This window comes from Erinaceus europaeus, chromosome 17, assembly GCF_950295315.1.
Source record: "Erinaceus europaeus chromosome 17, mEriEur2.1, whole genome shotgun sequence".
NCBI classification, from domain to species: Eukaryota; Metazoa; Chordata; class Mammalia; order Eulipotyphla; family Erinaceidae; genus Erinaceus; species Erinaceus europaeus.
The window spans coordinates 72051359-72073721 of NC_080178.1; the positions used below are offsets into that span (position 1 = coordinate 72051359).

General features: G+C 42.1%; 1 long non-coding RNA gene across 1 annotated transcript in view; it reads left to right on the plus strand.

The window, feature by feature from the left end:
* Nucleotides 1–22363, plus strand: part of LOC132533900 (uncharacterized) — a 187820-nt gene that overhangs the window by 101902 nt on the left and 63555 nt on the right. The gene's annotated exons all lie outside the window — the stretch shown is intronic.

Below are 22363 nucleotides of genomic sequence, written 5' to 3' on the forward strand. Positions count from 1 at the left end.
ACCCCCGCAGCTCCTTGGACGTCTTTCTCCTCACCCTTGCACATTCCACACGAATCACCCAGTCCTGTCATTTCAAGAGTCTCAAGTTGTCGCTACCTCTTACCAGCTGAACTGGTCTCCCTGTCCAGCTCCTGGCCACCTCAGTCTCTTCTATACAGACCTTGAGCCGCGGTGACTTTCCACACCTGATTCCCTGGCGGTTCCCAACATAACTATTTACACTGAGCCCATGCTGTCTCTTGGAAGTCCTGGACAAGAAAAAAGAATCACAGGCAAGGTTCTGAACAACAGAAACAGGTTGTATTGTCAATATTTTTCTTTCTTTACATCATTCAAACAAAAGCTTTTTGAAAATGTTTGTTATATTTATTTTATTTTAATGGGGATAGCAGAGACTCCAAAGCCGTGGTTTATGGCGGTGCTAGGGATTGCTATTCTTCCAAGCAATTCTTTTTCTACTGAAGCTAGTAAGAGTCACTTTCTGTAGACTGTAATCAAAAACCTTCACTGACACACAGTAGATTGTTTATTCCCACTCTCCTACCATGATACTGGGGCTCTTTCTACTGAGTTCTTGGGGCTTTTGTTCTGAACAAACCTTAAGATTTTGTCAGTACTGGCCCAGGCTGGGATCACAGAAGATGGAATCCCTCTTACACACACTTCCTCCCTCTCTCTTTACTCCTTCTCTCCTCCCCCCTGCCCCTCCCTGATCCCCTCTTGCAGTCCAATTTCTCCAGTCATCCCAGAGCCAAGTGTCACTGGCTTTCAGCCTCTGAGCCTTAGGCAGAGGTAAGTAGTGTGTGGCTGAAGCCCTAAGCTGGGGTGGGAGTGTGTGGGAATGAGAGCCACCGGGTACCAGCTTGCGGTGGCCCTGCCCACAAAGGCCCACTGGCTCAAATCCTGATCTGAATGCTAATGGAACACATGGGGCAGAACCCGTCTAGGACACAAGCCTAGAGACCCAGGCCGAGGGCCCCTCTGAGACCCCCTTTCTGTGATTTTTACAGTTTTTTATTATTATTCTCTTTGTTGCCCTTGTTCTTTTATTGTTGTAGTTATTACTGTTGTTGTTACTGATGTTACTGTTGTTGGATAGGACAGAGAGAAATGGAGAGAGAAGGGAAAGATAGGGAGAGAAAAAGACAGACACCTGCAGACCTGCTTCACCGCTTGTGAACTGATTCCCCTGCAGGTGGGAAGCCGGGGGCCTGAACTGGGATCCTTAAGCCAGTCCTTACACTTTGCGCCACCTGCATTTAACCTGCTGTGCTACCACCCAACTCCCTGTTTTGTTTTTTTTTTTGTACCGAAGACTAGGATGGAAGGGAAGGGCCAGGGCCACTGGACTTTGATGCTTTTTTGGGGTGTGTGGGGGGGACCTGATGTTTTTGCTTTCTGCTGAGACAGCCCCACCTTGATACCAGCAATCCCCACCTGAGGTCTGACTCAAAGACCAGGTGAGATGAATTCCAGCTCTTCCTCTCTAAGGGTTCACTTCTCCCTTTTTCCAGAGGTGGAGGGCAGTGTCCTTGCCAAGCCAGCACAGCCTTGCTTTCCTTCCTTCAGTAGGTCCAACCCAATGCACTGGTCTCTGACTCCACTAAACCTGCGCAGGACTTGAACAAAAGATCTTGCCAGCTAAACTGTCTCAAGAAGTCAGCCATCAAGCACACTACTGTTATCTTGGAAATTTTTCTTTTTTTTTTTTTTGCCTTCAGGGTTATCTCAGGGGCTCAGTGCTGACACTATGAATCCACTGCTCCTGTGACCATTTTTTATTGGATAGGACAGAGAGAAATTGAGAGAGGAGGGGAAGACAGAGAGGGGGAGAGAAAGATACCTGCAGACCTGCTTCACTGCTTGTGAAGTAAACCCCTGCAGTTGGGGAGCCAGGATCCTTGAGCGGGTTATGTGCACTTGGCCTGGTGCACTAACGCCTATCCCCCCTATTTTCACTCTTGCCAGTCAACCCCCCATCCTTATGCAACCATTTTCCAGTCTCTATTGATAGAGATTAGCTTTGCTTGCTAGAGAACTCAAGGTAAATGGAGTACTATAGCATGTACTTTTACTGTGCCTCAAGTTTTTTGCTTACGCAAATAATGTTTTTAAGGATTTATCTGTGTTGTTTATTGAGTTGTGTCATGGCCTTCATGGACCATTAAAGAAATCCATCCTTCATAAACATAAAATAAAAATGATATCTTACTACTGCATATTGCCATAGTTAATACATCAGGAATATATACCATAAAACTTTTCTCAGCCTATAAGCTCATAATTCCTTCTAAGTAAGAAAGTAAAACATTTCAGGGGTCTGGTACTGTGCCTGTTCCTCCTGATTGTTTTATTGTCTCAGGACTGAGTGGTTTATTCATTCTTACCGCTAACTAACAGTTCAATGGGTAATAACCCCACAACATGTTCAATCATTCTCCTGATAATGGGCCTTTGGTTTGTTTTATGTTTGGAACTATTGCTAATAAGGCTCTTTCTGTAGAATCTCATTTCCATTTTTAGGCAAATGCCTAGGAGAGAAACAACCAAAGGGTTATCTAAGAATGTATAAGCCATTTCCTTCCCGCCACATGGCATCATCAACCTCTTAAAGTTCAGTCATTCTAGAGGACATTAAGTTGTCAAAGGGGGGTTGGAGAGACAGCTATAGAGCCAACCAGCACTATACTAAGCACACAGATTCTTTCCTGACATGAATCTGTTATCAGATGAATTTACTCCATTTGAGAAGGCAACTTATGAGCATTTAGGAAGTACAAATTAAGGGGCCAGCTGGTGGCATACCTGGTTGAGTGAAATGTGCAAGGATCCAGGTTCAAGCCTCCAGTCACTCCCCACCTGCACAGCGAAAGCTTCACAAGTGGTGAAGTGGTGATGCAGGTATCTCTCTCTCTTCGTCTCTATGTCCCCCTTCCCTCTCTGTTTCTGGCTGTCTTTATCTAACAAATAAATATAGATAATAAAAAACTAATTAATTTTTTAAAGGAAGTAAAAATTAAATAATGTGATAGAACATCTTCCAAATTTTCACCGGTCAGCACATACTCAATGTCAGATGAGTGTAGGCCTACCAGTCAGACGGGAATGTGGAACAGACAAGCCTTTCATGACCGCTGAGTGGGAGCCAGGCCCTGAGGCAATGATATACATTGTAGGCTGCTAGAGCAACAGACCCTCCAATTCAGGGCTTAGGGGAAAGAGCATGAAGTCAAGGAACCCAAGGAAGCTGGGAATATGGATGTGCCCTGGCCTAGAGGATCTGCAGACCAAATCCAGGACTGCTACGACTGCTGGGGTAAAAGTTTGCTTATTTACCTTGGCCTCCATTTTCCTACTAAATGGAAAGTGTTTGATTATGCTCATTATGCTCCAAGGAACATGCAAACTTTAATAAAGACAGTGAACACTTTCAAGAATACACATAATGTTAAGGTGGGGGAAATAGCATTGAGTTATGCAAAAACACTCATGCCTGAGGCTCCAAAATCCCAGGTTTGATTCCCCACATGAGCCAGAATTGAGCAGTGAATGCTTTGGTAAAACAAACAAACAAACAAACAAACAAAAAAAGACAGGGGCTGGGGAGACAACATAATGGTTATGCAAAAAGACTTTCATGCCTGAGGCACCAAAGGTGCCAAATTCAAGCCCCAGCACTACCTGGAAGTCAGAGCTGAGCAGTGCTCTGGTGACAAAGAAAACAAAACAAACAAACAAACAAAAAACACCAAAGCAAAACCAATGGGATTACATCAAACTGAAAAGCTTGCACAGCAAACAAAGAGACTCCTTGCAGAATGGGAGAAAATCTTTACATGCCATACATCAGACAAAAGGCTAATAACCAAAACATATAAAGAGCTCACCAAACTGAGCAACAACAACAGCACACCAAAAATGACCCCATCCAAAAATGTGAAGAGGAGTGGCCCAGGAGGTGGCATAGAGGATAAAGCACTGGACTCTCAGGCATGAAGTCCTGAGTTCAATCCCTGGCAGCACCTGTACCAGAGTGATGTTTGGTTCTTTCTCTCCTCCTTTCTCATTAAAAAAAGTAGGGAGAGGATATGAACAGAATATTCACCAAAGAAGAGATCCAAAAGGCCAACAGACATATGGAAAAAATGCTCCAAGCACTGTCAGAGAAATGCAAATAAAAACAGCAAAGAGATACCACTTCACCCCTGTGAGAATATCGTACATCAGAAAGGACAGCAACGTACATCAGAAAGGACAGCAACGACAAGTGCTGGAGAGGTTAGAGAGGCAAAGGAGCCTCCTGCACTGCTGGTGGGAATGTCAGTGGGTCCGTCCCCTGTGGAGAGCGGTCTGGAGAACTCTCACAAGGCTAGAAATGGACCTACCCTCTGACCCTGCAATCCCTCTCCTGGGGATAGGTCCCAAGGAGTCAAACACACTCATCCAAAAAGATCTGTGTGCACCTGTGTTCACAGAAGCACAACTTGTAATAGCCAAAACCTGGATACAACTTAGGTGTCCAACAGCAGATGAGTGACTGAGAAAGCTGTGGTCTATATACACAATGGAATACTACTCAGCTATTAAAAATAATAATTCACCTTCTTTACCTCATCTTGGATGGAGCTTGAAGGGTTCATGTTAAATGAGATCAGCCAGAGAGAAAGAGAGAAGGATGAATATGGGATGATCTCCTCATAGTCAGAAGTTCAGAAATAAGGACAGAAAGGGAAACACAAAGCAGAACTTGGGCTGGATTTGGAGTATTGCACCAAAGTAAAGGACTCTGGTGTGTGTGTGTGTGTGTGTGTGTGTGTGTGTGTGTGTACTTTCAGGTCCTGGTACATGATGGTGGAAGAGGGACTTGGGTAGAAAACAGAGATATTTTACACATGTATCAACAAAAGTATTTACTATTTATTATAAACCATTAATCTCCCCCAAAAAAGTAAAAGAAAAAAACAAACAAAAAAGGAGGTTGGGCGGTAGCGCAGTGAGTTAAGCGCATGTGGCGCAGAGCGCAAGGACCATCGGAAGGATCCCGGTTCGAGCCCCCGGCTCCCTACCTGCAGGGAGTCGCTTCACAGGTGATGAAGCAGGTCTGCAGGTGTCTATCTTTCTCTTCCCCTCTCTGTCTTCCCCTCCTCTCTCCATTTCTCTCTGTCCTCTCCAACAATGACGACGACATCAATAACAATGATAATAATAACCACAACAATGGTAAAATAACCAGGGTAATAAAAGGGAAAAAATGGCCTCCAGGAGCAGTGGATTCATGGTGCAGGCACCGAGCCCAGCAATAACCCTGGAGGCAGAAAAAAAAAAAAAAAAAAAGCAAAGCAAAGCAAAACAAACTCAATACCTACAGCTAAGAATACATATAATGTGGAAGAGAAACATGCTCAGAAGAACTTGAAAACAGGACCCATTGTAGGAGTGGGGCTCATGGAGCCTGGGACTCGAAGGCAAGTCTACATTTAGGTTGCACTGAGAGTCTTGAGGCTCAGGCATGTGTGCATATTTTTTATTATTGTTTTATTTATTTATTCATGAAGAAGATCGGCAGAGAAAGATACAGATGGGGTCAGGTGGTGGTAGCCTGGTGGTTAAGCGCACACATTACAGTGCACAAGGACCCGGGTTCATGCCCCTGGTCCCTACCTGCAGGGGGAAAACTTCAGGAGTGGTGAAGCAAGGCTTCAGGTCGGTCTCTCTCTCTCTCTCTCTCTCTCTCTCTCTATTCTTCACTACTTTGCCCTCCTCTTTAAATTTCTCTGTCTCTATCTAATAGATAAATATTTAAAAAACGAGAGAGAGGGAGAGGGAGAGAGAGAGAGAACACACCATGTGCTGCTGGGATTGATCTCAGGACTTCATGCTTCAGAGGCCAATGCTTTATCCATTATACCATCTCCTATACCACAAGATGTGTGTGTCCTTTTTTTTTAGGCGTGTGGTTTTTTAAATTTAACTTTTAAAAAGCCTGTACCCAGGGTTTTGTTTTTGTTTCTCCTTCCTCCTCCTTTCTTTTCCTTTTTTCTTAATATTTTGCTTATTAGCAAGATATACACTGAGAATCAAAGCATCACTCTGGCATATTAAGTACTGAGGACTGAACCCAAGACCTCAAAGATACAAGCCCTGTGCTTGCTTACTGTGCTACCTCTCCTGCTTGGCTTTGTTCTCGTTCATTTATCTAGGGGTGGGGGTGGGAGGGAGGAGAGAACAGCAGCACCACTGTCTGTGTTCCCAGATAGTCAGGGCTCTCTTCACCACTTGTGAAGCTTTCCCCCTGCAGGTAGGACCAGGGGCTTGAACCCGGGTCCTTGTGCACCGTAATGTGTGCGCTTGTAATGTGTGAAGCATGGCTCTACTAGGTGAGTTCATCTCAGCCCCCTCGGCCATTCCTGCTAATTTTAATATTATTATGATTTACTCAGTTTCCTGGCTTAGATCAGGTTCCAAGTTAAATGTAACTAAGAATCTGAGAGCTCTTCTTTGTTTACTGAGCTGTAGAGGCAGACCACCTGGGACCTGTTTGCTCTAATCTGAGGAATTTCTTGGTAGATGATGCATCCAATGTAGAGAAAGATGCAGCCACTGAGATTCACGCAGTGAGAATGATTTAGTCGTTATTAGGAAGGGTGACTCAGAACCAGACAAGGCTAGGCATACATACCGAGTTAAGCACATACTTTGCACGGCACACGGACCCAGGTTCACCCCCCCCTGGCCCCCACCTGCAGGGGGAGCTTCACAAGCAGTGGGGAGCAGACTGGTGGCACAATCCAGCAGGTGTCTACCCTCCCTCCCCTCTGTCTCTCTCCCCCCCTTTCTCCAGCTGTCCTTGTCTTTCTCTCATACTCTGTCAAAGAAAAAGATAAAGAAAATGACTCTCAGGAATGGCAGAGTTGTCTTGCAGGCACTGATAAACAAACAAACAAAAAAACCCCCAAACAACAACAATAAAATAGAAAGAAAGAAAAGAAAAGAAAAGAAAGAAGAAAAGAAAGAAAGAAACCAACCCTTCGGGGCCAGGTGGAGGTGGTGCACCTGGTTGGGCGCACATGTTACAGCGCACAAGGACTCGGGTTCAAGCCCCTGGTCCCCACTTGCAGGGGGAAAGCTTCACGAGTGGTGAAGAAGGGCTGCAGGTGTCTCTCTGTCTCTCTCCTCTATCTCCCCCATCCCCCTCGATTTCTGGCTGCCTCTATTCAATAAATAAATAAATATATATATATATATATATATATATATATATTTTTAAAGAAACCCTTCTGATTCTCTATTTCAGTGGCAGCACCACACACTGGTGAATATGAGCAAGAAGCTTTGCAAAAGTCAGAGGACAAGCAGCTCTGCTGCAAGGGCATCTTTAGGGAAAAGAAAAGTGAAAGTAGAGGATCTATTTTTCCAGGAATTTTCCGTAGCTTTCTCTTCTCAAAGGATGAGAGAGATCTCACAGGGAACAGGCTTGCAGGATCCAACATGTGAGACACAGTGCCAAACACACAGCCATGTGTCTGATAAGTTGTGAGAGTTTCTTTGAGCAGGAGCTGAAGGCTTCCAGTGTGCTAATAGTAGAGTGAGAGCTGGGAAACCCAGGCTACAGGATGTTTCACAGTTCCCACAAGTACTGATTAGGGCAACATGCAAAGGAGGGGGAGCGAGAGTCAAATCTTTACACGTGTGTGTGTGTGCATGTGCTCGCACAATAGGGAAAATCCAAATTCAGTTTCCCTCCTTTCATTTCATGGAAGCGACAATGTATCCTGTTTAGTTCAGCTGCAAAGCACAAGAGGGTGCCAGAGAAGTGAACTTTTAATTTTCCTAGAATCACTAGTGTTAAAAAAACTCACCTAAAATAGGAACTGCTGTAGGGCAGAGCGATAGCATAATGGCTATGCAGAGAAGGAGGAGGAAGTGAAGGAGGTAGAGGAGGTAGAGAAGGTGGAGGAGGAGGAGGGAAGGAGGAATAAAGACTCTCATGTCTCAAGCTCCAAAGTTTTCAGGTTTCCAACTTCAATCCCCTGCACCTCCATAAGCCAGAGCTCAGGTAAAAAATAATAATAATAAAAATATAATAATAATAACCAGTGTTATAAATCAACATTATCTCAGTTTATAAAGGGGACAAGGAGAGAAAAAGAAAGACACTTCTGATTGGTTCTCTTGACTCTTTTCAAATGACTGTGCAAATAAGTTCACTGATGAATATTTTTGGAGGGAGGAGTGTCATTCACTATTAAAAAAACATAAAGACACAAGTAAGCTACATTGGAGAGTGGAGGCAGTAAAAGGATACTGACTGCTACTGAGTCAGTGTGTTATCAACCACTTACTAGCTGCTGTTTTGCATGCTTGGTAGTATGTAAGATTTTGTATGTACACAGGAATACAGGAATCTACAAAAAGAAGTCCTCTGTGCTCTAATAACATTGGAAGTAAATGCTTTCATAGTAGTTTCTTTCTTCTTTAAAACTTCCTTTCAAATAAACCTCTTTGGAGGAAGTCTGTGTCACAGTTAAGCACAAGGAGTAAGAAACTGTGTTCAGTTCCCCGTTCTACCACTGTATAGTCACTAAACTTCCCACATTTTTTTTTAAATTTTTAAAAAAATTTACTTATTTCCTTTTGTTGCCCTTGTTGTTTTATTATTGTAGTTATTATTGTTGTTGGATAGGACAGAGAGAAATGGAGAGAGGAGGGGAAGACAGAGAGGGGGAGAGAAAGATAGACACCTGCAGACCTGCTTCACTGCCTGTGAAGCGACTCCCCTGCAGGTGGGGAGCTGGGGGCTTGAACCGGGATCCTTACACTGGTCCTTGCGCTCTGCGCCATGTGCTTAACCCACTGCGCTACCGCCCGACTCCCCCCACATTTCTTTATAGTCACTAAACTGCCCACATTTCTTTGTCTATAAAATGGGGTGATAACAGTACCTGCGCCTCACTGGTGTTAGGAAGATTGCAGATCAATGAGGGAGTCAATGTAGAGTGCTAGGAGCTGTGTTGTATGTAAAGCTTTTTGTGTTTGGGGCCAGGGAGACAGCACAGATTTTCATGTCAGAGGTTCTAAGGTCGCAGGTTCAATCCCAGAAATACCATAAACCAAAGCCTAACAGTGTTGTGGTTTAAAAAACAAAAGTTTAGGGAGTTGGGCGTAGCACAGTGGGTAAGTGCAGGTGGTGCAAAGCACAAGGAACAGCATAAGGATCCTGGTCTGAGCCCCCACTCCCCACCTGCAGGGGAGTTGCTTCACAAGCGGTGAAGCAGGTCTGCAGGTGTCTTTCTCTCCCCCTCTCTATCTTCCCCTCCTCTCTCCATTTCTCTCTGTCCTAACAACAATGACATCAATGACAACAATAACTACAACAATAAAAACAACAAAAGGGAATAAATATTAAAAAAAATTTAAGTTTAAACAAAAGTTTCATGTCTGCTAAGTCTTTTTTTAAATTTTTTTTATTATTGAGAAAGACAGGAAGAGAGAGAAAGAACCAGATATCACCCTGGTACAAGTGTTGCTGGGGCTTGAACTCAGGACCTCATGCTTGAGAGTTTAGTGCTTTATCCACTAAGCCATCTCCCAGACCACTGCTAAGTCTTCTTGACACACCCGCTTATCCTGGGTGTGTGGGTGTGGGTGGGTTCATCTAAAGTTATAGATTTAAACAACCACAGATCTGGGAAGGAAATAAGACCAAGTCTAGCTCCTTGCCGCCTCTTTCTCTTTGCCACAAGGGTCATCAGCTCTGGGTGCCTGCACCTGACTCCACTGCTCCCAGTGCCCATTTCTTTCTTCCCTGCTTTCTCTTTGTTTTTAATGACAAAGACAGAGAGAGATGGGGACAGAAAGGGGTGGGGAGAGAGGAAGGGATCCACCTGAGACTCTGCTTTACCACTTGTGAAACTTCTCACCCCTGCAGGTGAGCCCAAGACTTCAGGTATTGCAGCAGCACCTGGCACCAAGTGTCTGTATTTTTAAGTAAGAAAACAAAATTCTATAACTTGCTCTGTTAGTTTGGAAACGTTTTCTCAATCTTTCAAAGCTTGTGAAAGGGAACTAGGACTATCCTTCTTAAAGCTGTTGAGGGGGGAGCTGCGCAACAGACACACATGTAAGCGCATGGTGAGGCTACAGGTTCAGTGCCCAGCACTGCATAAAATGGCAGAATAGCACTGTGCTCTCTCATTCTCTCATTCTTTATTCTCTCTCACTCTCTCATCAACAGCAGCAAAGTCATTAAGAAAATTAAGTGAGGCAATGTACATAAATTTACATAAAGCTCTCAGCACAACACAGACACACAGTCCGTGCTCTGCCTTCCAAAAATTAGTATGGTCAATACATACACACACACACACACACACACACACACACACACACACACACACACTCACACACACTCACACACACACTCCAGCAAATTATAAATCATTGAGCTTTCAGGGAAAGATAGCCAAGTATTTTCAGATTTAAAAATTGTCATTTCAAAAAAAAAAGATAATTTCAGTATAATCCCTTATAAAACGCAATGACAATTCTCAAGGAGATAGAATAAACAACTGTAAAATTTTAAGGAACCACAAAATACTCAAAGGAATTCAGAAAAGAGAGAAAGCTGTAGACATCAGTTTAGTTCAGTTCTTCAGTCTGTCTATAAACTCAATATAGAAATGAGGGTGATAGTGGTAGCATACCAGATTTTTACGCCTGAGGCTCCAGAGGTCCTAGGTTCAATCCCCAGCACTACCCGATGCCAGAGTTGAACAGTGCTCTGATCTATCTCTACCCATCTCTCTCATGAAAATGAAAAATAAAATTAAATAGCAGAAAAACTTCAGGCATTGTGATCACTGACTTCAAACAGCACTGCAAAGCAACAATAATTAAAACTGTATAGCACACACATCAATAAGATAGTCCAGAAATAAATCCATACACATATGGGCATCTAGACTATGATTAAAGAGCCAAAATTATATTTATACGGCATTGGGAAAACTAGAGACTCATATATAAAATATTGAAACTAGACTACTAGTTGCTACTAGTTAGTACTGTACATAAAAATTAACTCAAAGGGAGTCGGGCGGTAGTGCAGCCGGTTAAGCCCATGTGGCGCAAAGTGCAAGGACCAGCGTAAGGATCCAGCTCGAGCCCCTGGCTCCCCACCTGCAGGGGAGTCGCTACACAGGCAGTGAAGCAGGTCTGCAGGTGTCTGTCTTTCTCTCCTCCTCTCTGTCTTCCCCTCCTCTCTCCATTTCTCTTTGTCCTATCCAACAACGACATCAATAACAACAACAATAATAACTACAACAATAAAAGGAGGGCAACAAAAGGGAATAAACAAATATTTAAAATATATATATAATTTAAAAATAATTAATTCAAAACAAGCTAAAGTCTTACATATTAAACTCAAAGCCATAAAATACAAAAATAAAAAATAAAAATAAAACCATGGATAATGTGTTCTTCCTCCAAAATAAGAGAAGTTTTTAGTGACTCAACTCCATTGATAATGGGAGCAAAAGTAAGAATAAATAAATAGAACTACAGTGGGTTAACTAAAAGGCTTTCACATAGTGAAAGGAATGGTACAGAGCCAAAGGGCTAGCTCAGCATTGGAGCACAGGAACTGAGCAGTGCTCTGGTTTCTCTCTGTGTGTGTGTGTGTTTCTGTATCTCTCTCATTAAGACAAAATAAACAAAATATTAATTTTAAAAAACTAGCTCTTTGACTTGGAGGGGGAAGGTAGAGAGCTTTGAATGGTAAGATAACGCTTCAACTGTGGTGGTGGTGTGGTGAGTCCTGTATACACAGAGAGGTGTAAGATTACACCATGAAATTCTTTTTTTTTAATGTTATTTATTCCCTTTTGTTGCCCTTGTTGTTTTATTGTTGTAGTTATTATTGTTGTTGTCGTCATTGTTGGATAGGACAGAGAGAAATGGAGACAGGAGGGGAAGACAGAGAGGAGGAGAGAAAGACAGACACCTGCAGACCTGCTTCACCGCCTGTGAAGTGACTCCCCTGCAGGTGGGGAGCCGGGGCTCGAACCGGGATCCTTATGCCGGTCCTTGTGCTTTGCGCCACCTGCGCTTAACCCACTGCGCTACAGCCCGACTCCCTACACCATGAAATTCTATGGTATTGCAAACCAGTGTGAGGTCAGTAAAAATGTCCGAAGTATGAATTCAATAAGCCGTCCTTCTCACCAAAGCAAATGACAAGATGCAAAGATTGTACCAGCAGTACTCACGCAAAGACAAGGATACCCCATTCACACTTCAAACCAACAGCTGGAGCAGAAAAGCTAGCAATCAATACACAGCCCCTACTTCTAATTAGCAGAAAAGGAGACGAGAGTGTGAGGCTGACAGGAGGAAAATAGAGGAGTCCTTTTGCTGGTCAGAGTCCCTCTTGGGCACTGGAAATGAAATGAAAAGGAATAGGATTGTACTTTTCTGACAGAAAAGAAAGTTAGAGAGAGGTGGACTGACAGAGGGCCCTCTCCACTCCCCCCAGACTATCAGAAGGAACTGATGTGGATGTGAGTAACTCCCACTGGAGCACAAGCTTCATGAAGACAGATGCTCACGTGCTTAGTTCGCAGAGGTGTTCCTGTCACCTAGGCCAGTTCCTGGCACTCAGTAAACAGTGTATTATTAAAATTTTCCTAAATGGAGAGAAGTAAGATATACTGAGAAAGCACAGGAAGAAATGTCTATAAACTTGTATGCATTATCTTAAAATCATGCAAATTTTGTTCCCTGCTCCATCACTTATTAAAATGCATTTTAAAGTTATTATGTGAAGGTGGGCCCAGGGCAGGACCTTGTACATGTGCAATTCCACCACTCCTGGGATGCTTTCTTCCTTATTGTTTAATGTTAGAGAGAAAAGCAGAGCTATCACAGTGTCACTCTGCCACCCGTGGCCCTCTCCCCTGGCGCCACAGTGCTCGCGCTCCCATGTGCTGCCCGGGCTCGGCCTGAAGCTTTGTGAGTGATGAGGTGCACACTCCACAGCACTCCCATGTGCTGCCCGGGCTCGGCCTGGAGCTTTGTGAGTGATGAGGTGCACACTCCACAGCGCTCCCATGTGCTGCAAGGCTCGGCCTGGAGCTTTGTGAGTGATGAGGTGCACACTCCACCACATGAGCTACTTCCTGGCCCTCCTCATCCACACAGAACTAATGACAGCACATGCAGTGGGTATCTGCTGACTCTTCACCGTGCAACACCTATTCACATTCCCTGTTACCCTCCATTCTGGGGGGCTCTCTGTCCAAAAGGTACCCTAGTGCCCACTCCACCTGTGGCTCCAAGAATGCCCTGTGATTCATTGTTAGCCAACAGTTCCTCCCCCCTGCCCACAGTGATGGTTTTAGGGGCTGGAATATGACTGTGAACTCATGAGAAGTAATTTCTTAATTCTACTCTGGCCATTGAGAGGCACAGATGTGCTGTCCTGACCATTCAGTGGGAAGCTCTGAAGGCATTTGTGTGGCAAAGCTGTCATAGAACCTTGGAAAAGCCTCTTTCCAGAACTGAAATCAAAGTGAGAGACAAGCAAAGAGAGGCTGGGTCCCAAGACACTGTTCAACATAATTATGCTGACCAGTAGATTCTTGTTTGTTTGTTTCAGTTACTTGCAACTAAAAGAATCCTAACAGATACAGATGACTCCCTTTTTTATTTTGTGTCAATTACCATTCTAAGTGCTTTCCTTATTTTTCACCCTAGCCTTCTCATATTATGGATTAAAAAAACAGAGTAAAAGGGACTAAGATCACACAGCTAATGAATGGAAGAATCAGTATTTCAATTCACTACTAGTCTTATGTTTATTACAAAGCTGACAGTTCAAGGAATCACACACATATGATGTGGAAGAACACATGTGTCAGTAGTAGGACCTAGATCACTTGGGGTCCCATTGAACAGTAAAATATTGGCACTGGGTGGTGGTGCACCTGGTAAACACACATGTTACAGCTCAAGGACCCAGGTTCAAATCCCCCGTCCCCACCTGCAAAGGGAAAGCTTTGTGAGTGGTGAAGCAGTGTTGCAGGTGTCTATTTGTCTCTCTCCTTTTCTATCACTCTCTTCCCTCTCAATTTCTGGCTGTCTCTATCTAATAAATAAATAAAGATAATAAAAATATTTTTGAAATATCTAATCTCAAAATTAAAAAAAGAACAGTGAAATATTTCTAGACCACTTGCTAGCCTTCACCAGGACAACAGAAAGATTAGCAATCAAGTTTCAAAAAAAAGGTATTTATTTGGGAATAACATCATAAGGGTTAAAACCCTACCACTCCAAAATTGGTCTTTGGTGAAACACTGATTTAAGAGGTGGGGCTGTAAAGTCTGGATAGAGGATGCCTTTGAACATATATATACAAAGAATGAGCTTATGCTATAGGGGAGAAAAGTTAATTCCCATTTCTCTAACCCAAGGGAAAAAATCCCTTATCACTAATCTAAGAAAACTGCACAGGATGAGAGGATGAAGCTGTTTCCCTGTTTGACCACTAAGGGGCACTGTTTTCTAATCCAAGTAAAAGACTGGATTTAAATCTATAAATTTTCCTTGGTAACTTTCCCTAAGTGACCTTCCTTCTTCTTTGAAGTCCTCTGCACAAGCCCTCTATCTAGGGCCAGGTTGTAAATTGCTCAGAAGTTCCAGGTACAGGAGATATAGCTGATATTAATAATATTTCTCTTTACACTTCCTCTAATCAATCCACCTTGTGCTTGTTTGATTTATCCTGCTTCTGAAGAACTCAGATTGGTACTGGGTAGAAAATTTCAATTTTGGATAAGTGGATTTAGGTAGAAATCTAAAACGTGTTTTGAAGAGGAAACCAGATTGAGAGGGGTCCATCTTGTTTGTTTGTGTATTATATTTCATTTTCAGAGGGGGTTCTTATGGCGAGAAAGTGGAGGATGAAGTAGAGGGCCATATGGTAAACATTCCTTTTATCAGTCCATTCAAACAGGTTAGTCTCATTTATTTTAGCTTCCAGGAATGTTGAGTGGTTTGGTTCAATCCAAGGGTTAAGTTTTAAAAATGCCAGTTAAGTTTTTTTTTCTTCTCTCTGTACATTTCTGTTTTACTAGCAAAAGAAAAATCTATGTAATAATATTATGGAAATGGAAATAGTGGGAAAGGCTAGTTCTTTTCTTTTCTTTTTTTCTTTTCTTCTTACTTTCTCCTGCTTCATATTAATATGACTCCAAATGGTACTAACCTTTCACAACTAAAAACCTTCACTGGCATCCTTCCCTGAGCACTGGTCATAGCACTGGTCAAGCTCACTATAACCAGAGCCACCAAATGGATCCCTAGTTAGCTAAGAAAGATAACAATGAAGGAGAAAAATCTTGAGTACAGAGGAAGAGATATTCAGGATGGGCACGGACACATTATCTGCTAAGAACCTTCTAAAAGCCTCAATCAATTCAAATTTAAAATGAGTGAGAAAACGGGTGACCTGCAAAAGGCTAGGTGGGAGAGAGACCCTGAGGGAGTTTTGATCATGTCTTGATGCCCCGACGCTGGCAGGAAGCACAAGAGGGCAGTGCAGTGCTAAACATCTCAGCAGGGACTGCCTGCAGTCTTACCCTCTGACTTACATGGAAACAGGGTATGAAGCAAAGGAAAAACAAACTCACAGAAACGATGAGTAGACTGGTGTTTACCAGGGGATGGAGGGTGGGCAAGTGGAGAGAGGCTGATCAAAAGCTGTACGAATCTCCTCTAAAATGGATGTTTTGGGACACAGAATTCTTGGGAGGATTAAAAGAGGCAATGCATGGGATGTCATCATTATTATCACCGAATTTCATTTTTTTAAATTTTTTAAATATTTTATTTAATTTATTTATTCCCTTTTGTTGCCCTTGTTGTTTTATTGTTGTAGTTATTATTGTTGTTGTCGTCGTTGTTGGATAGGACAGAGAGAAACGGAGAGAGGAGGGGAAGACAGAGAGGGGGAGAGAAAGATAGATACCTGCAGACCTGCTTCACCGCCTGTGAAGTGACTCCCCTGCAGGTGGGGAGCCGGGGTTCAAACCGGGATCCTTATGCCGGTCCTTGTGCTTTGCGCCACCTGCGCTTAACCCGCTGCGCTACAGCCCGACTCCCCTGAATTGCATTTTTATAACACCATTTGTGAACAAGACCAGTAATGTACATGCTGATGCTTACAGCAACTCTTTACTGTCCTCATCATGGGTGAAACGTGTAACACAAGCAGACTTGCCTCATTCATCCTCAGGTTAAAGACCCATTTAAGGACCCTGGAAACAGTATAATAGATTCATTTAAATGCAGAAATTAACGTTCTCCCAGAGCCACAGCAAATGAAGATGTCCCATTATGAGTTTAGATGATAGTAAAGAAAAAACTTACAAGCAGAGCCCTGCAAATCAAGTATACATAGTCCCATTTTTGTCAAATGTTAATACTGACTCAGTGTTAGCAGTAATGACAATGACAGTTGTTTTTTCAATTTATAAAGCTGCCAAGCCTTAACTGATGAAAAGAAATCCCCTGGGCATCTGCCAGTCACTGTGCTTTGATGTCAATCAAAATAAATCATAAAGCCACAGTGAATCACTCGGCAAATAAATGTCAGCTGGGAAGGAGTCACTGAATTTACACTAGCGTGTGCTGTCTAAGTTTCTAACACTTAGCAGGCTCAGCAAAATTTCTGTCTTCACTACAGGCTGAGAAAAAAGCAGCCAGAATCAAGAAGTCACTTAGAAACTGACGAATGAAAAGACTCATGTCCCAGGAGATAGCTGTGCGGACAGAGCATAGGACTTGCATGCTTGAGACTCCTGACTTAGTGTCTTTTTCTGCCACTCTCAGATGAAGTAAATAAAATAAAAGTATTTTAAGAAAGAAAAGTAGACTTACTATTATTCTCAAGGTGTATATAAACCAGAGTAAAGTTATTTGCTAATATTTTTAATTTCTTTTGTTGACCTGAAAACAGAAACATTTTTAATCTTATTTCTGTTCTATTTTATGCATTTTTAAGTTAAAATGCAGCATGTTGGCTCATACTTGTTGCTATAAGTTCAGCTGTGGGTAAGTAGATAAGCTGAAAACATAGTAATTACATTTTGAAATAAAAGTGCTTTCTGTGTTAAAATAATTTTATATGATGGGAGCGTGGAAGAAGCCACCAATTTTGTCTGCAAAGCATGTTTGAACTCACAGAGTTGACCCCATGAGCAAGGCTCACCCTCCCAAACTGAAAGCATTTATGGACAAGAAAGAAGTTGAAATGAAATGGCGGTCGACAGGTCCAAGGGATACTATGCGGATCTGAATCTTGTGATGACTGTGCACAGCTGGCAACCTGTGGGCAATAGAACGATACTGGACATTGGTGAGATGTGGGAGGGAACTTAGCATCATGACAGAAGCCTTGGGACACGTTTAAGCACAGGACTATTCAGCACGAAGTCCACTGCTTCCACAAGTCCCTCCTCCACTGCATCTTCTCACTTTGGAATAAAAACCAGGTTGTGTACACTTTCTTTGTTAAATAAACTTCTGTAATAGTAACAAAAAAACCAACCCAATAATTACATATGCTTTTTAGGAAAAAAAAACAAAACATTCCAAATGGGAGTGTTTTGGCAACAGGTTTCCTTTGATGCTAAAACAAGAAAAAATATCCCCATTCCTCTGTTGCACTCTCACATATTACCTGATCTTTCTCCATAACTTAAAAGCAACTGCTAGGGGCCAGGCGGTAGAGCAGCAGGTTAAGCACACATAGTGTGAAGCACAAGGACTGGCTCAAGAGTCCCAGTTCGAGCCCCCGGCTCCCCACCTGCAGGGGGGGCTCGCTTCACAAGCAGTGAAGCAGGTATGTATCCTTCTCTCTCCCTTCCTCTTTCAATTTTCTCTTTCCTATCCAACAACAGCAACAATAACAACTATTACAGCAACAACAAATTTAAAAAATTGCAACCGCTGTAATTAGGGTTTCCTGTTGCAAAATCATTACTCAGTTTTCCAGCATGACCAAAGAATAGATAATGAAATTGCTATCTCAAATGCCTTGTACTTTTGTGGTGAAAAGTATCTCAGAACCACCTGAGTTATAAGGAATACTTATAAAAATGTGCTCTTCATTGTGAAACTAATAATTTAAACCAAACCTATCTGAATTCAAAGAGAGTGCTTGTTAACAGACAACTATGACCAGTGGCCACACCAACAACTTCATCTGCAAACCAAAGCCTCAATTTAAAACGGAATTACTTCTGAAGAAGACCACACAATTCCAACAGAGTCAGCATGTGCTCACTTGGTTGACACTACTTTCTTTCCCAGGCTAAGATGAACTGCCAGAATATATTAGTTCCTTCTGTGATTACAGTTCAAATGTGAAGCTAATTGCTAATAAAACTAATTCTCAGAAACAAACACTGTAAAATGCGTGCCTGACAGTGTAAGAAAACTCTTGGAACAATGATCTGCTCTTGAAATCTATATTTCAGAATTTAAGATGTAGAAATCCTAATGCCTTTTAGTTCTTCCAACCCCTTCAAATGAAGCTAGAGAGACTCTTCTGACCTTGTAAAAATTCCCATGGATAAAAATTCTATTTCTATTTTACTAATTGATTATAATCGCTTACTAGCACAGATGTCTAAGTCTTTTCACAGAGTTCAAAGTGAATCTGATATTTTTGTAGTGCTCTTCATAAGTTTCCAAATGCATATGCTATGTTATTGTTGAAAGAGAGCTGAACTTGTAATCAAAAGACCAGGGCTTGACACCAGCTATTTGACCTTTGGCAAATCCTTTCTCTATTCTGGGATCCAGTTTTCCCATCTTTAAAGTAAAGCTCATAATCCTTATCTATCTCAATGCCGGTCACAACAATCAAATGAGCTAAAATATATAACTTGGGATTCATGATTGAGTAATAAAAATTTGAAAGCATGCAATGATCACAAAGTTGCAGACTTAAGATTTATAATGTTGTATAAGGAAGGTTAGAAAGAAAAAAAAAAAAACCCTAGGATTTGGATCTTAATAACTGTGCCAACAGGAGGTTTGATTATGACTGTTTGCAATCTCTGTCAGACAAGCCACTCAGGGATCTTACTCCATATGCCTAAAGTCCACATAATTTCAATGTTCATTCCTTACTTCTAGGCTCTTTCAAAGCAGTGTTTGAACTGTAAATTATTCAGTAAATTAAGTTGTTACAAAAATGACTAATACCATTATATGAACAGCCAATGAGCCGCCTGTTTCAGTGAAGCCTGAGGGTAGATGGCCTAATAAGGACTGGGCTGAAAAGCTTTTCCTTGGAACCTACAAAGTATAATCTTTTTTTTCCTAGTAATTTCTTCTTTTAATTTTATTAGTGACTTAATATTGATTTACAAAATTATAAGATAACAGGGGTATAATTCTGCATTGTTCCCACCACCAGAGTTCTGTATCCCCATTCCTTCCATTGGAAACTACAGCAGTTCTCCCAAGGTTGCATATTGGGTTGACTATTATTTCCATCACTATTGTGTGTGTGTGTGTGTGTGTATTTGTCCTTTTTTTTTTCCCTAAGGTTTTGCACTCTCTTCCCTTCCAAGTAATACTCACATCTGCTATTTCTTCTGAGTGTCCTTTCTCTTTTCTTCTTCTCTCTCTGGCTTCTGATGGAGTTGGAGTTCAGAGCCCCTTGGCCATTTTCTCTTATTACTTCTCCCCCTCTGGGAGTATGGGCCAAAATTATTTTTTTGTTTGTTTTTTATTTATAAAAAATAAACACTGGAAAAACCATAGGAAAAACAACACACAATTCCCACCCCCAGAACTCTGTATCCCCTCCTTTGACCCCCAGAACTCTGTATCCCCTCCTTTGACAGCTTTCCTATTCTTTATCCCTCTGGTAGTATGGACCCAGGGTCATTATGTGGTGCAGAAGGTGGAAGGTCTGGCTTCTGGAATTGCTTCCCTGCTGAACATGGGCATTGACAGGTTGATCCATACTCCCAGCCTGTCTCTCTCTTTCCCTAGTGAGGCAGGGCTCTAGGGATGTGGGGCTCCAGGACACATTGGTGGGGTCGTCTACCCAGGGAAGTCTGGTTGGTATCATGGTAGCACCTGGAACCTGGTGACCAACATCCTTGAACTCCAAGCATCATAATCACGTAGCAGTGGACCAAGGAAATGGTCCCCTATTTGCTTAATGCTTCATAATTGTATAAGATCTTTCATATATTACAGACCAAATATGTGAAACTCCTCGTGGGAGTAATATCACTCAACTGTGATGTGGCAACACAAAGTAAGAAAGACAAATCCTACTATAGTAAAACGCTTACATGTGCTAGAGCAAAACCAATAGACAAAACACAGATGTCTATCAAACTCATCTATAACATCAATATCCACCCAAATATAAAGCTGAGTTGCTTATACAATAAAGATCTAGGCTTACTCAGCATGTGGCATTCTCCCCTCCCACACTGCACACATTCCTAATTTAACTTTCCCTTGTAATAACATTACTCATTGTATAACATTTCTGTACTTTGGGTAGTATTGACCCGTTCTATTGGTTTTGGAGCTAATCTGATTGATCTAGACCAATCTGGGTAATACTGACCTATGTCATAATTCTAGGGGAACTTAATGCATTCATTTGAAGGATGTGGGAAGCCTCTCTCTTCTTAAGATGTGAATGAGAAGGTCTGTCAGTTTGTGTAGTGCTGGCAGTCATTCTGAAACTAACAATTAAACTAAACTGATGAGAAAATATTCTCACACAGAAGAGTAGAGCAGAGATATATAGAAAGAAGGCCGTGTGTGTGTGTGTGTGTGTGTGTGTGTGTGTGTGGTTACCAGGGATTTTCATATTGAAAGTTATTATCTTCTAAGTGTGATGTGCTTAGAAACTGATTTTCTGTTTCTGTGTCACCTCCATTTCACAGAAAGTGAAAGAGGGCAAGTTTGTGGAGCTGGAAAAATGGCTCACTTGACAAGCACATTTGCTCTGCCATGTGTACAACACACTTTTGAACCTAAATCCCACAGAAATGGAGGGAGGTTCAGTGCTGTGATGTCTCTCTCTACCTGAAAAAGCTGCCCTGGAGCCAAATCCCAAGGATTACGAAAGAAAAGCAAAAACAAAACAAAACAACAACAACAAAAAACAAAACAAGGAGGAGGAGAAGAGGAAAAGGAATGGAAGGAGGAGGAGAGCGAGGAGGAGAGGGAGAAGAAAGGTTCATGTTCATATCAGGTAACTGAGTCAGGTGGTCTGAGCTAGAAATAATTACTTACTACCACTTACCACTTACTACCACTTACAACCTTGTCATATTGGGAGGTCAGATTAAGGGCACTTCTTTTTTCTTTATTTGACAGGACAGAGAGAAACTGAAAACACCAAATCAGAAATAAGTGCCATCAAGCTGACTGAGGGCTAGATTGACTTACATATAAACATGGTCATCTAAAACATGGTTCCAACTCCTAGGACTATATGAAAAGGACATGCACGTACTACCAATAATTCAAAAGGATATATGCCCCACTGTGTTCATACCTGTACTACCTACAAGAGCCAAAATTTGAAATCAACTAGAATGTCATCAAGAACTGACTAGATAAAGAAGTTGTGAAGATATAATCAATGGACTACTACTTTGCAGTTAAAAAGATGATAATGTAGTCTTCAGGAATTTCATATATGAAATACAGACAACTGAAGCAAATGCACTTGCAAAATAAATAGTAACCAAATTGTCTCTTCAACTTTGGAAAAAAAAACTTGGTGATTAGGAGGTGGAGTGCCAGGAGGGGAGGCATAGGACTTTGTTACTGGACAGGTGCATTACCCTTACATACACACACACACACACACACACACACACACACACGCACATGGGTGTGACAATATACCTCCTAACATTTTACTTATTGCAAACAACAAATAATAATACTTATTATTAACTACAGATAATAAAAATGGTTCTCAGGGTCTGAGATACAGGCCAGCGAACAGAACACGTGCTTTATCATGTCCACAAATCAATATTTGAACCCCAGCACCATTGGGGAGGTGCTAGAGTACCAGAGGAGGCTTGGATGTTGTGATCTGTCTCTCTCCCTCTATAAAAATCCAGCCCAGAATGGTAAAACTATGCATGTATGCATCCCCAGCTATAAAAATCCAGCCCAGAATGGTAAAACTACTTATGTATGCATCCCCAGCTACACCCCCACATTGATTTCACACCTGATTTTGTGAGAATGCCTCCAGAGATTCACTGCCATCTAATATACTACTCTGGGTGTCAGG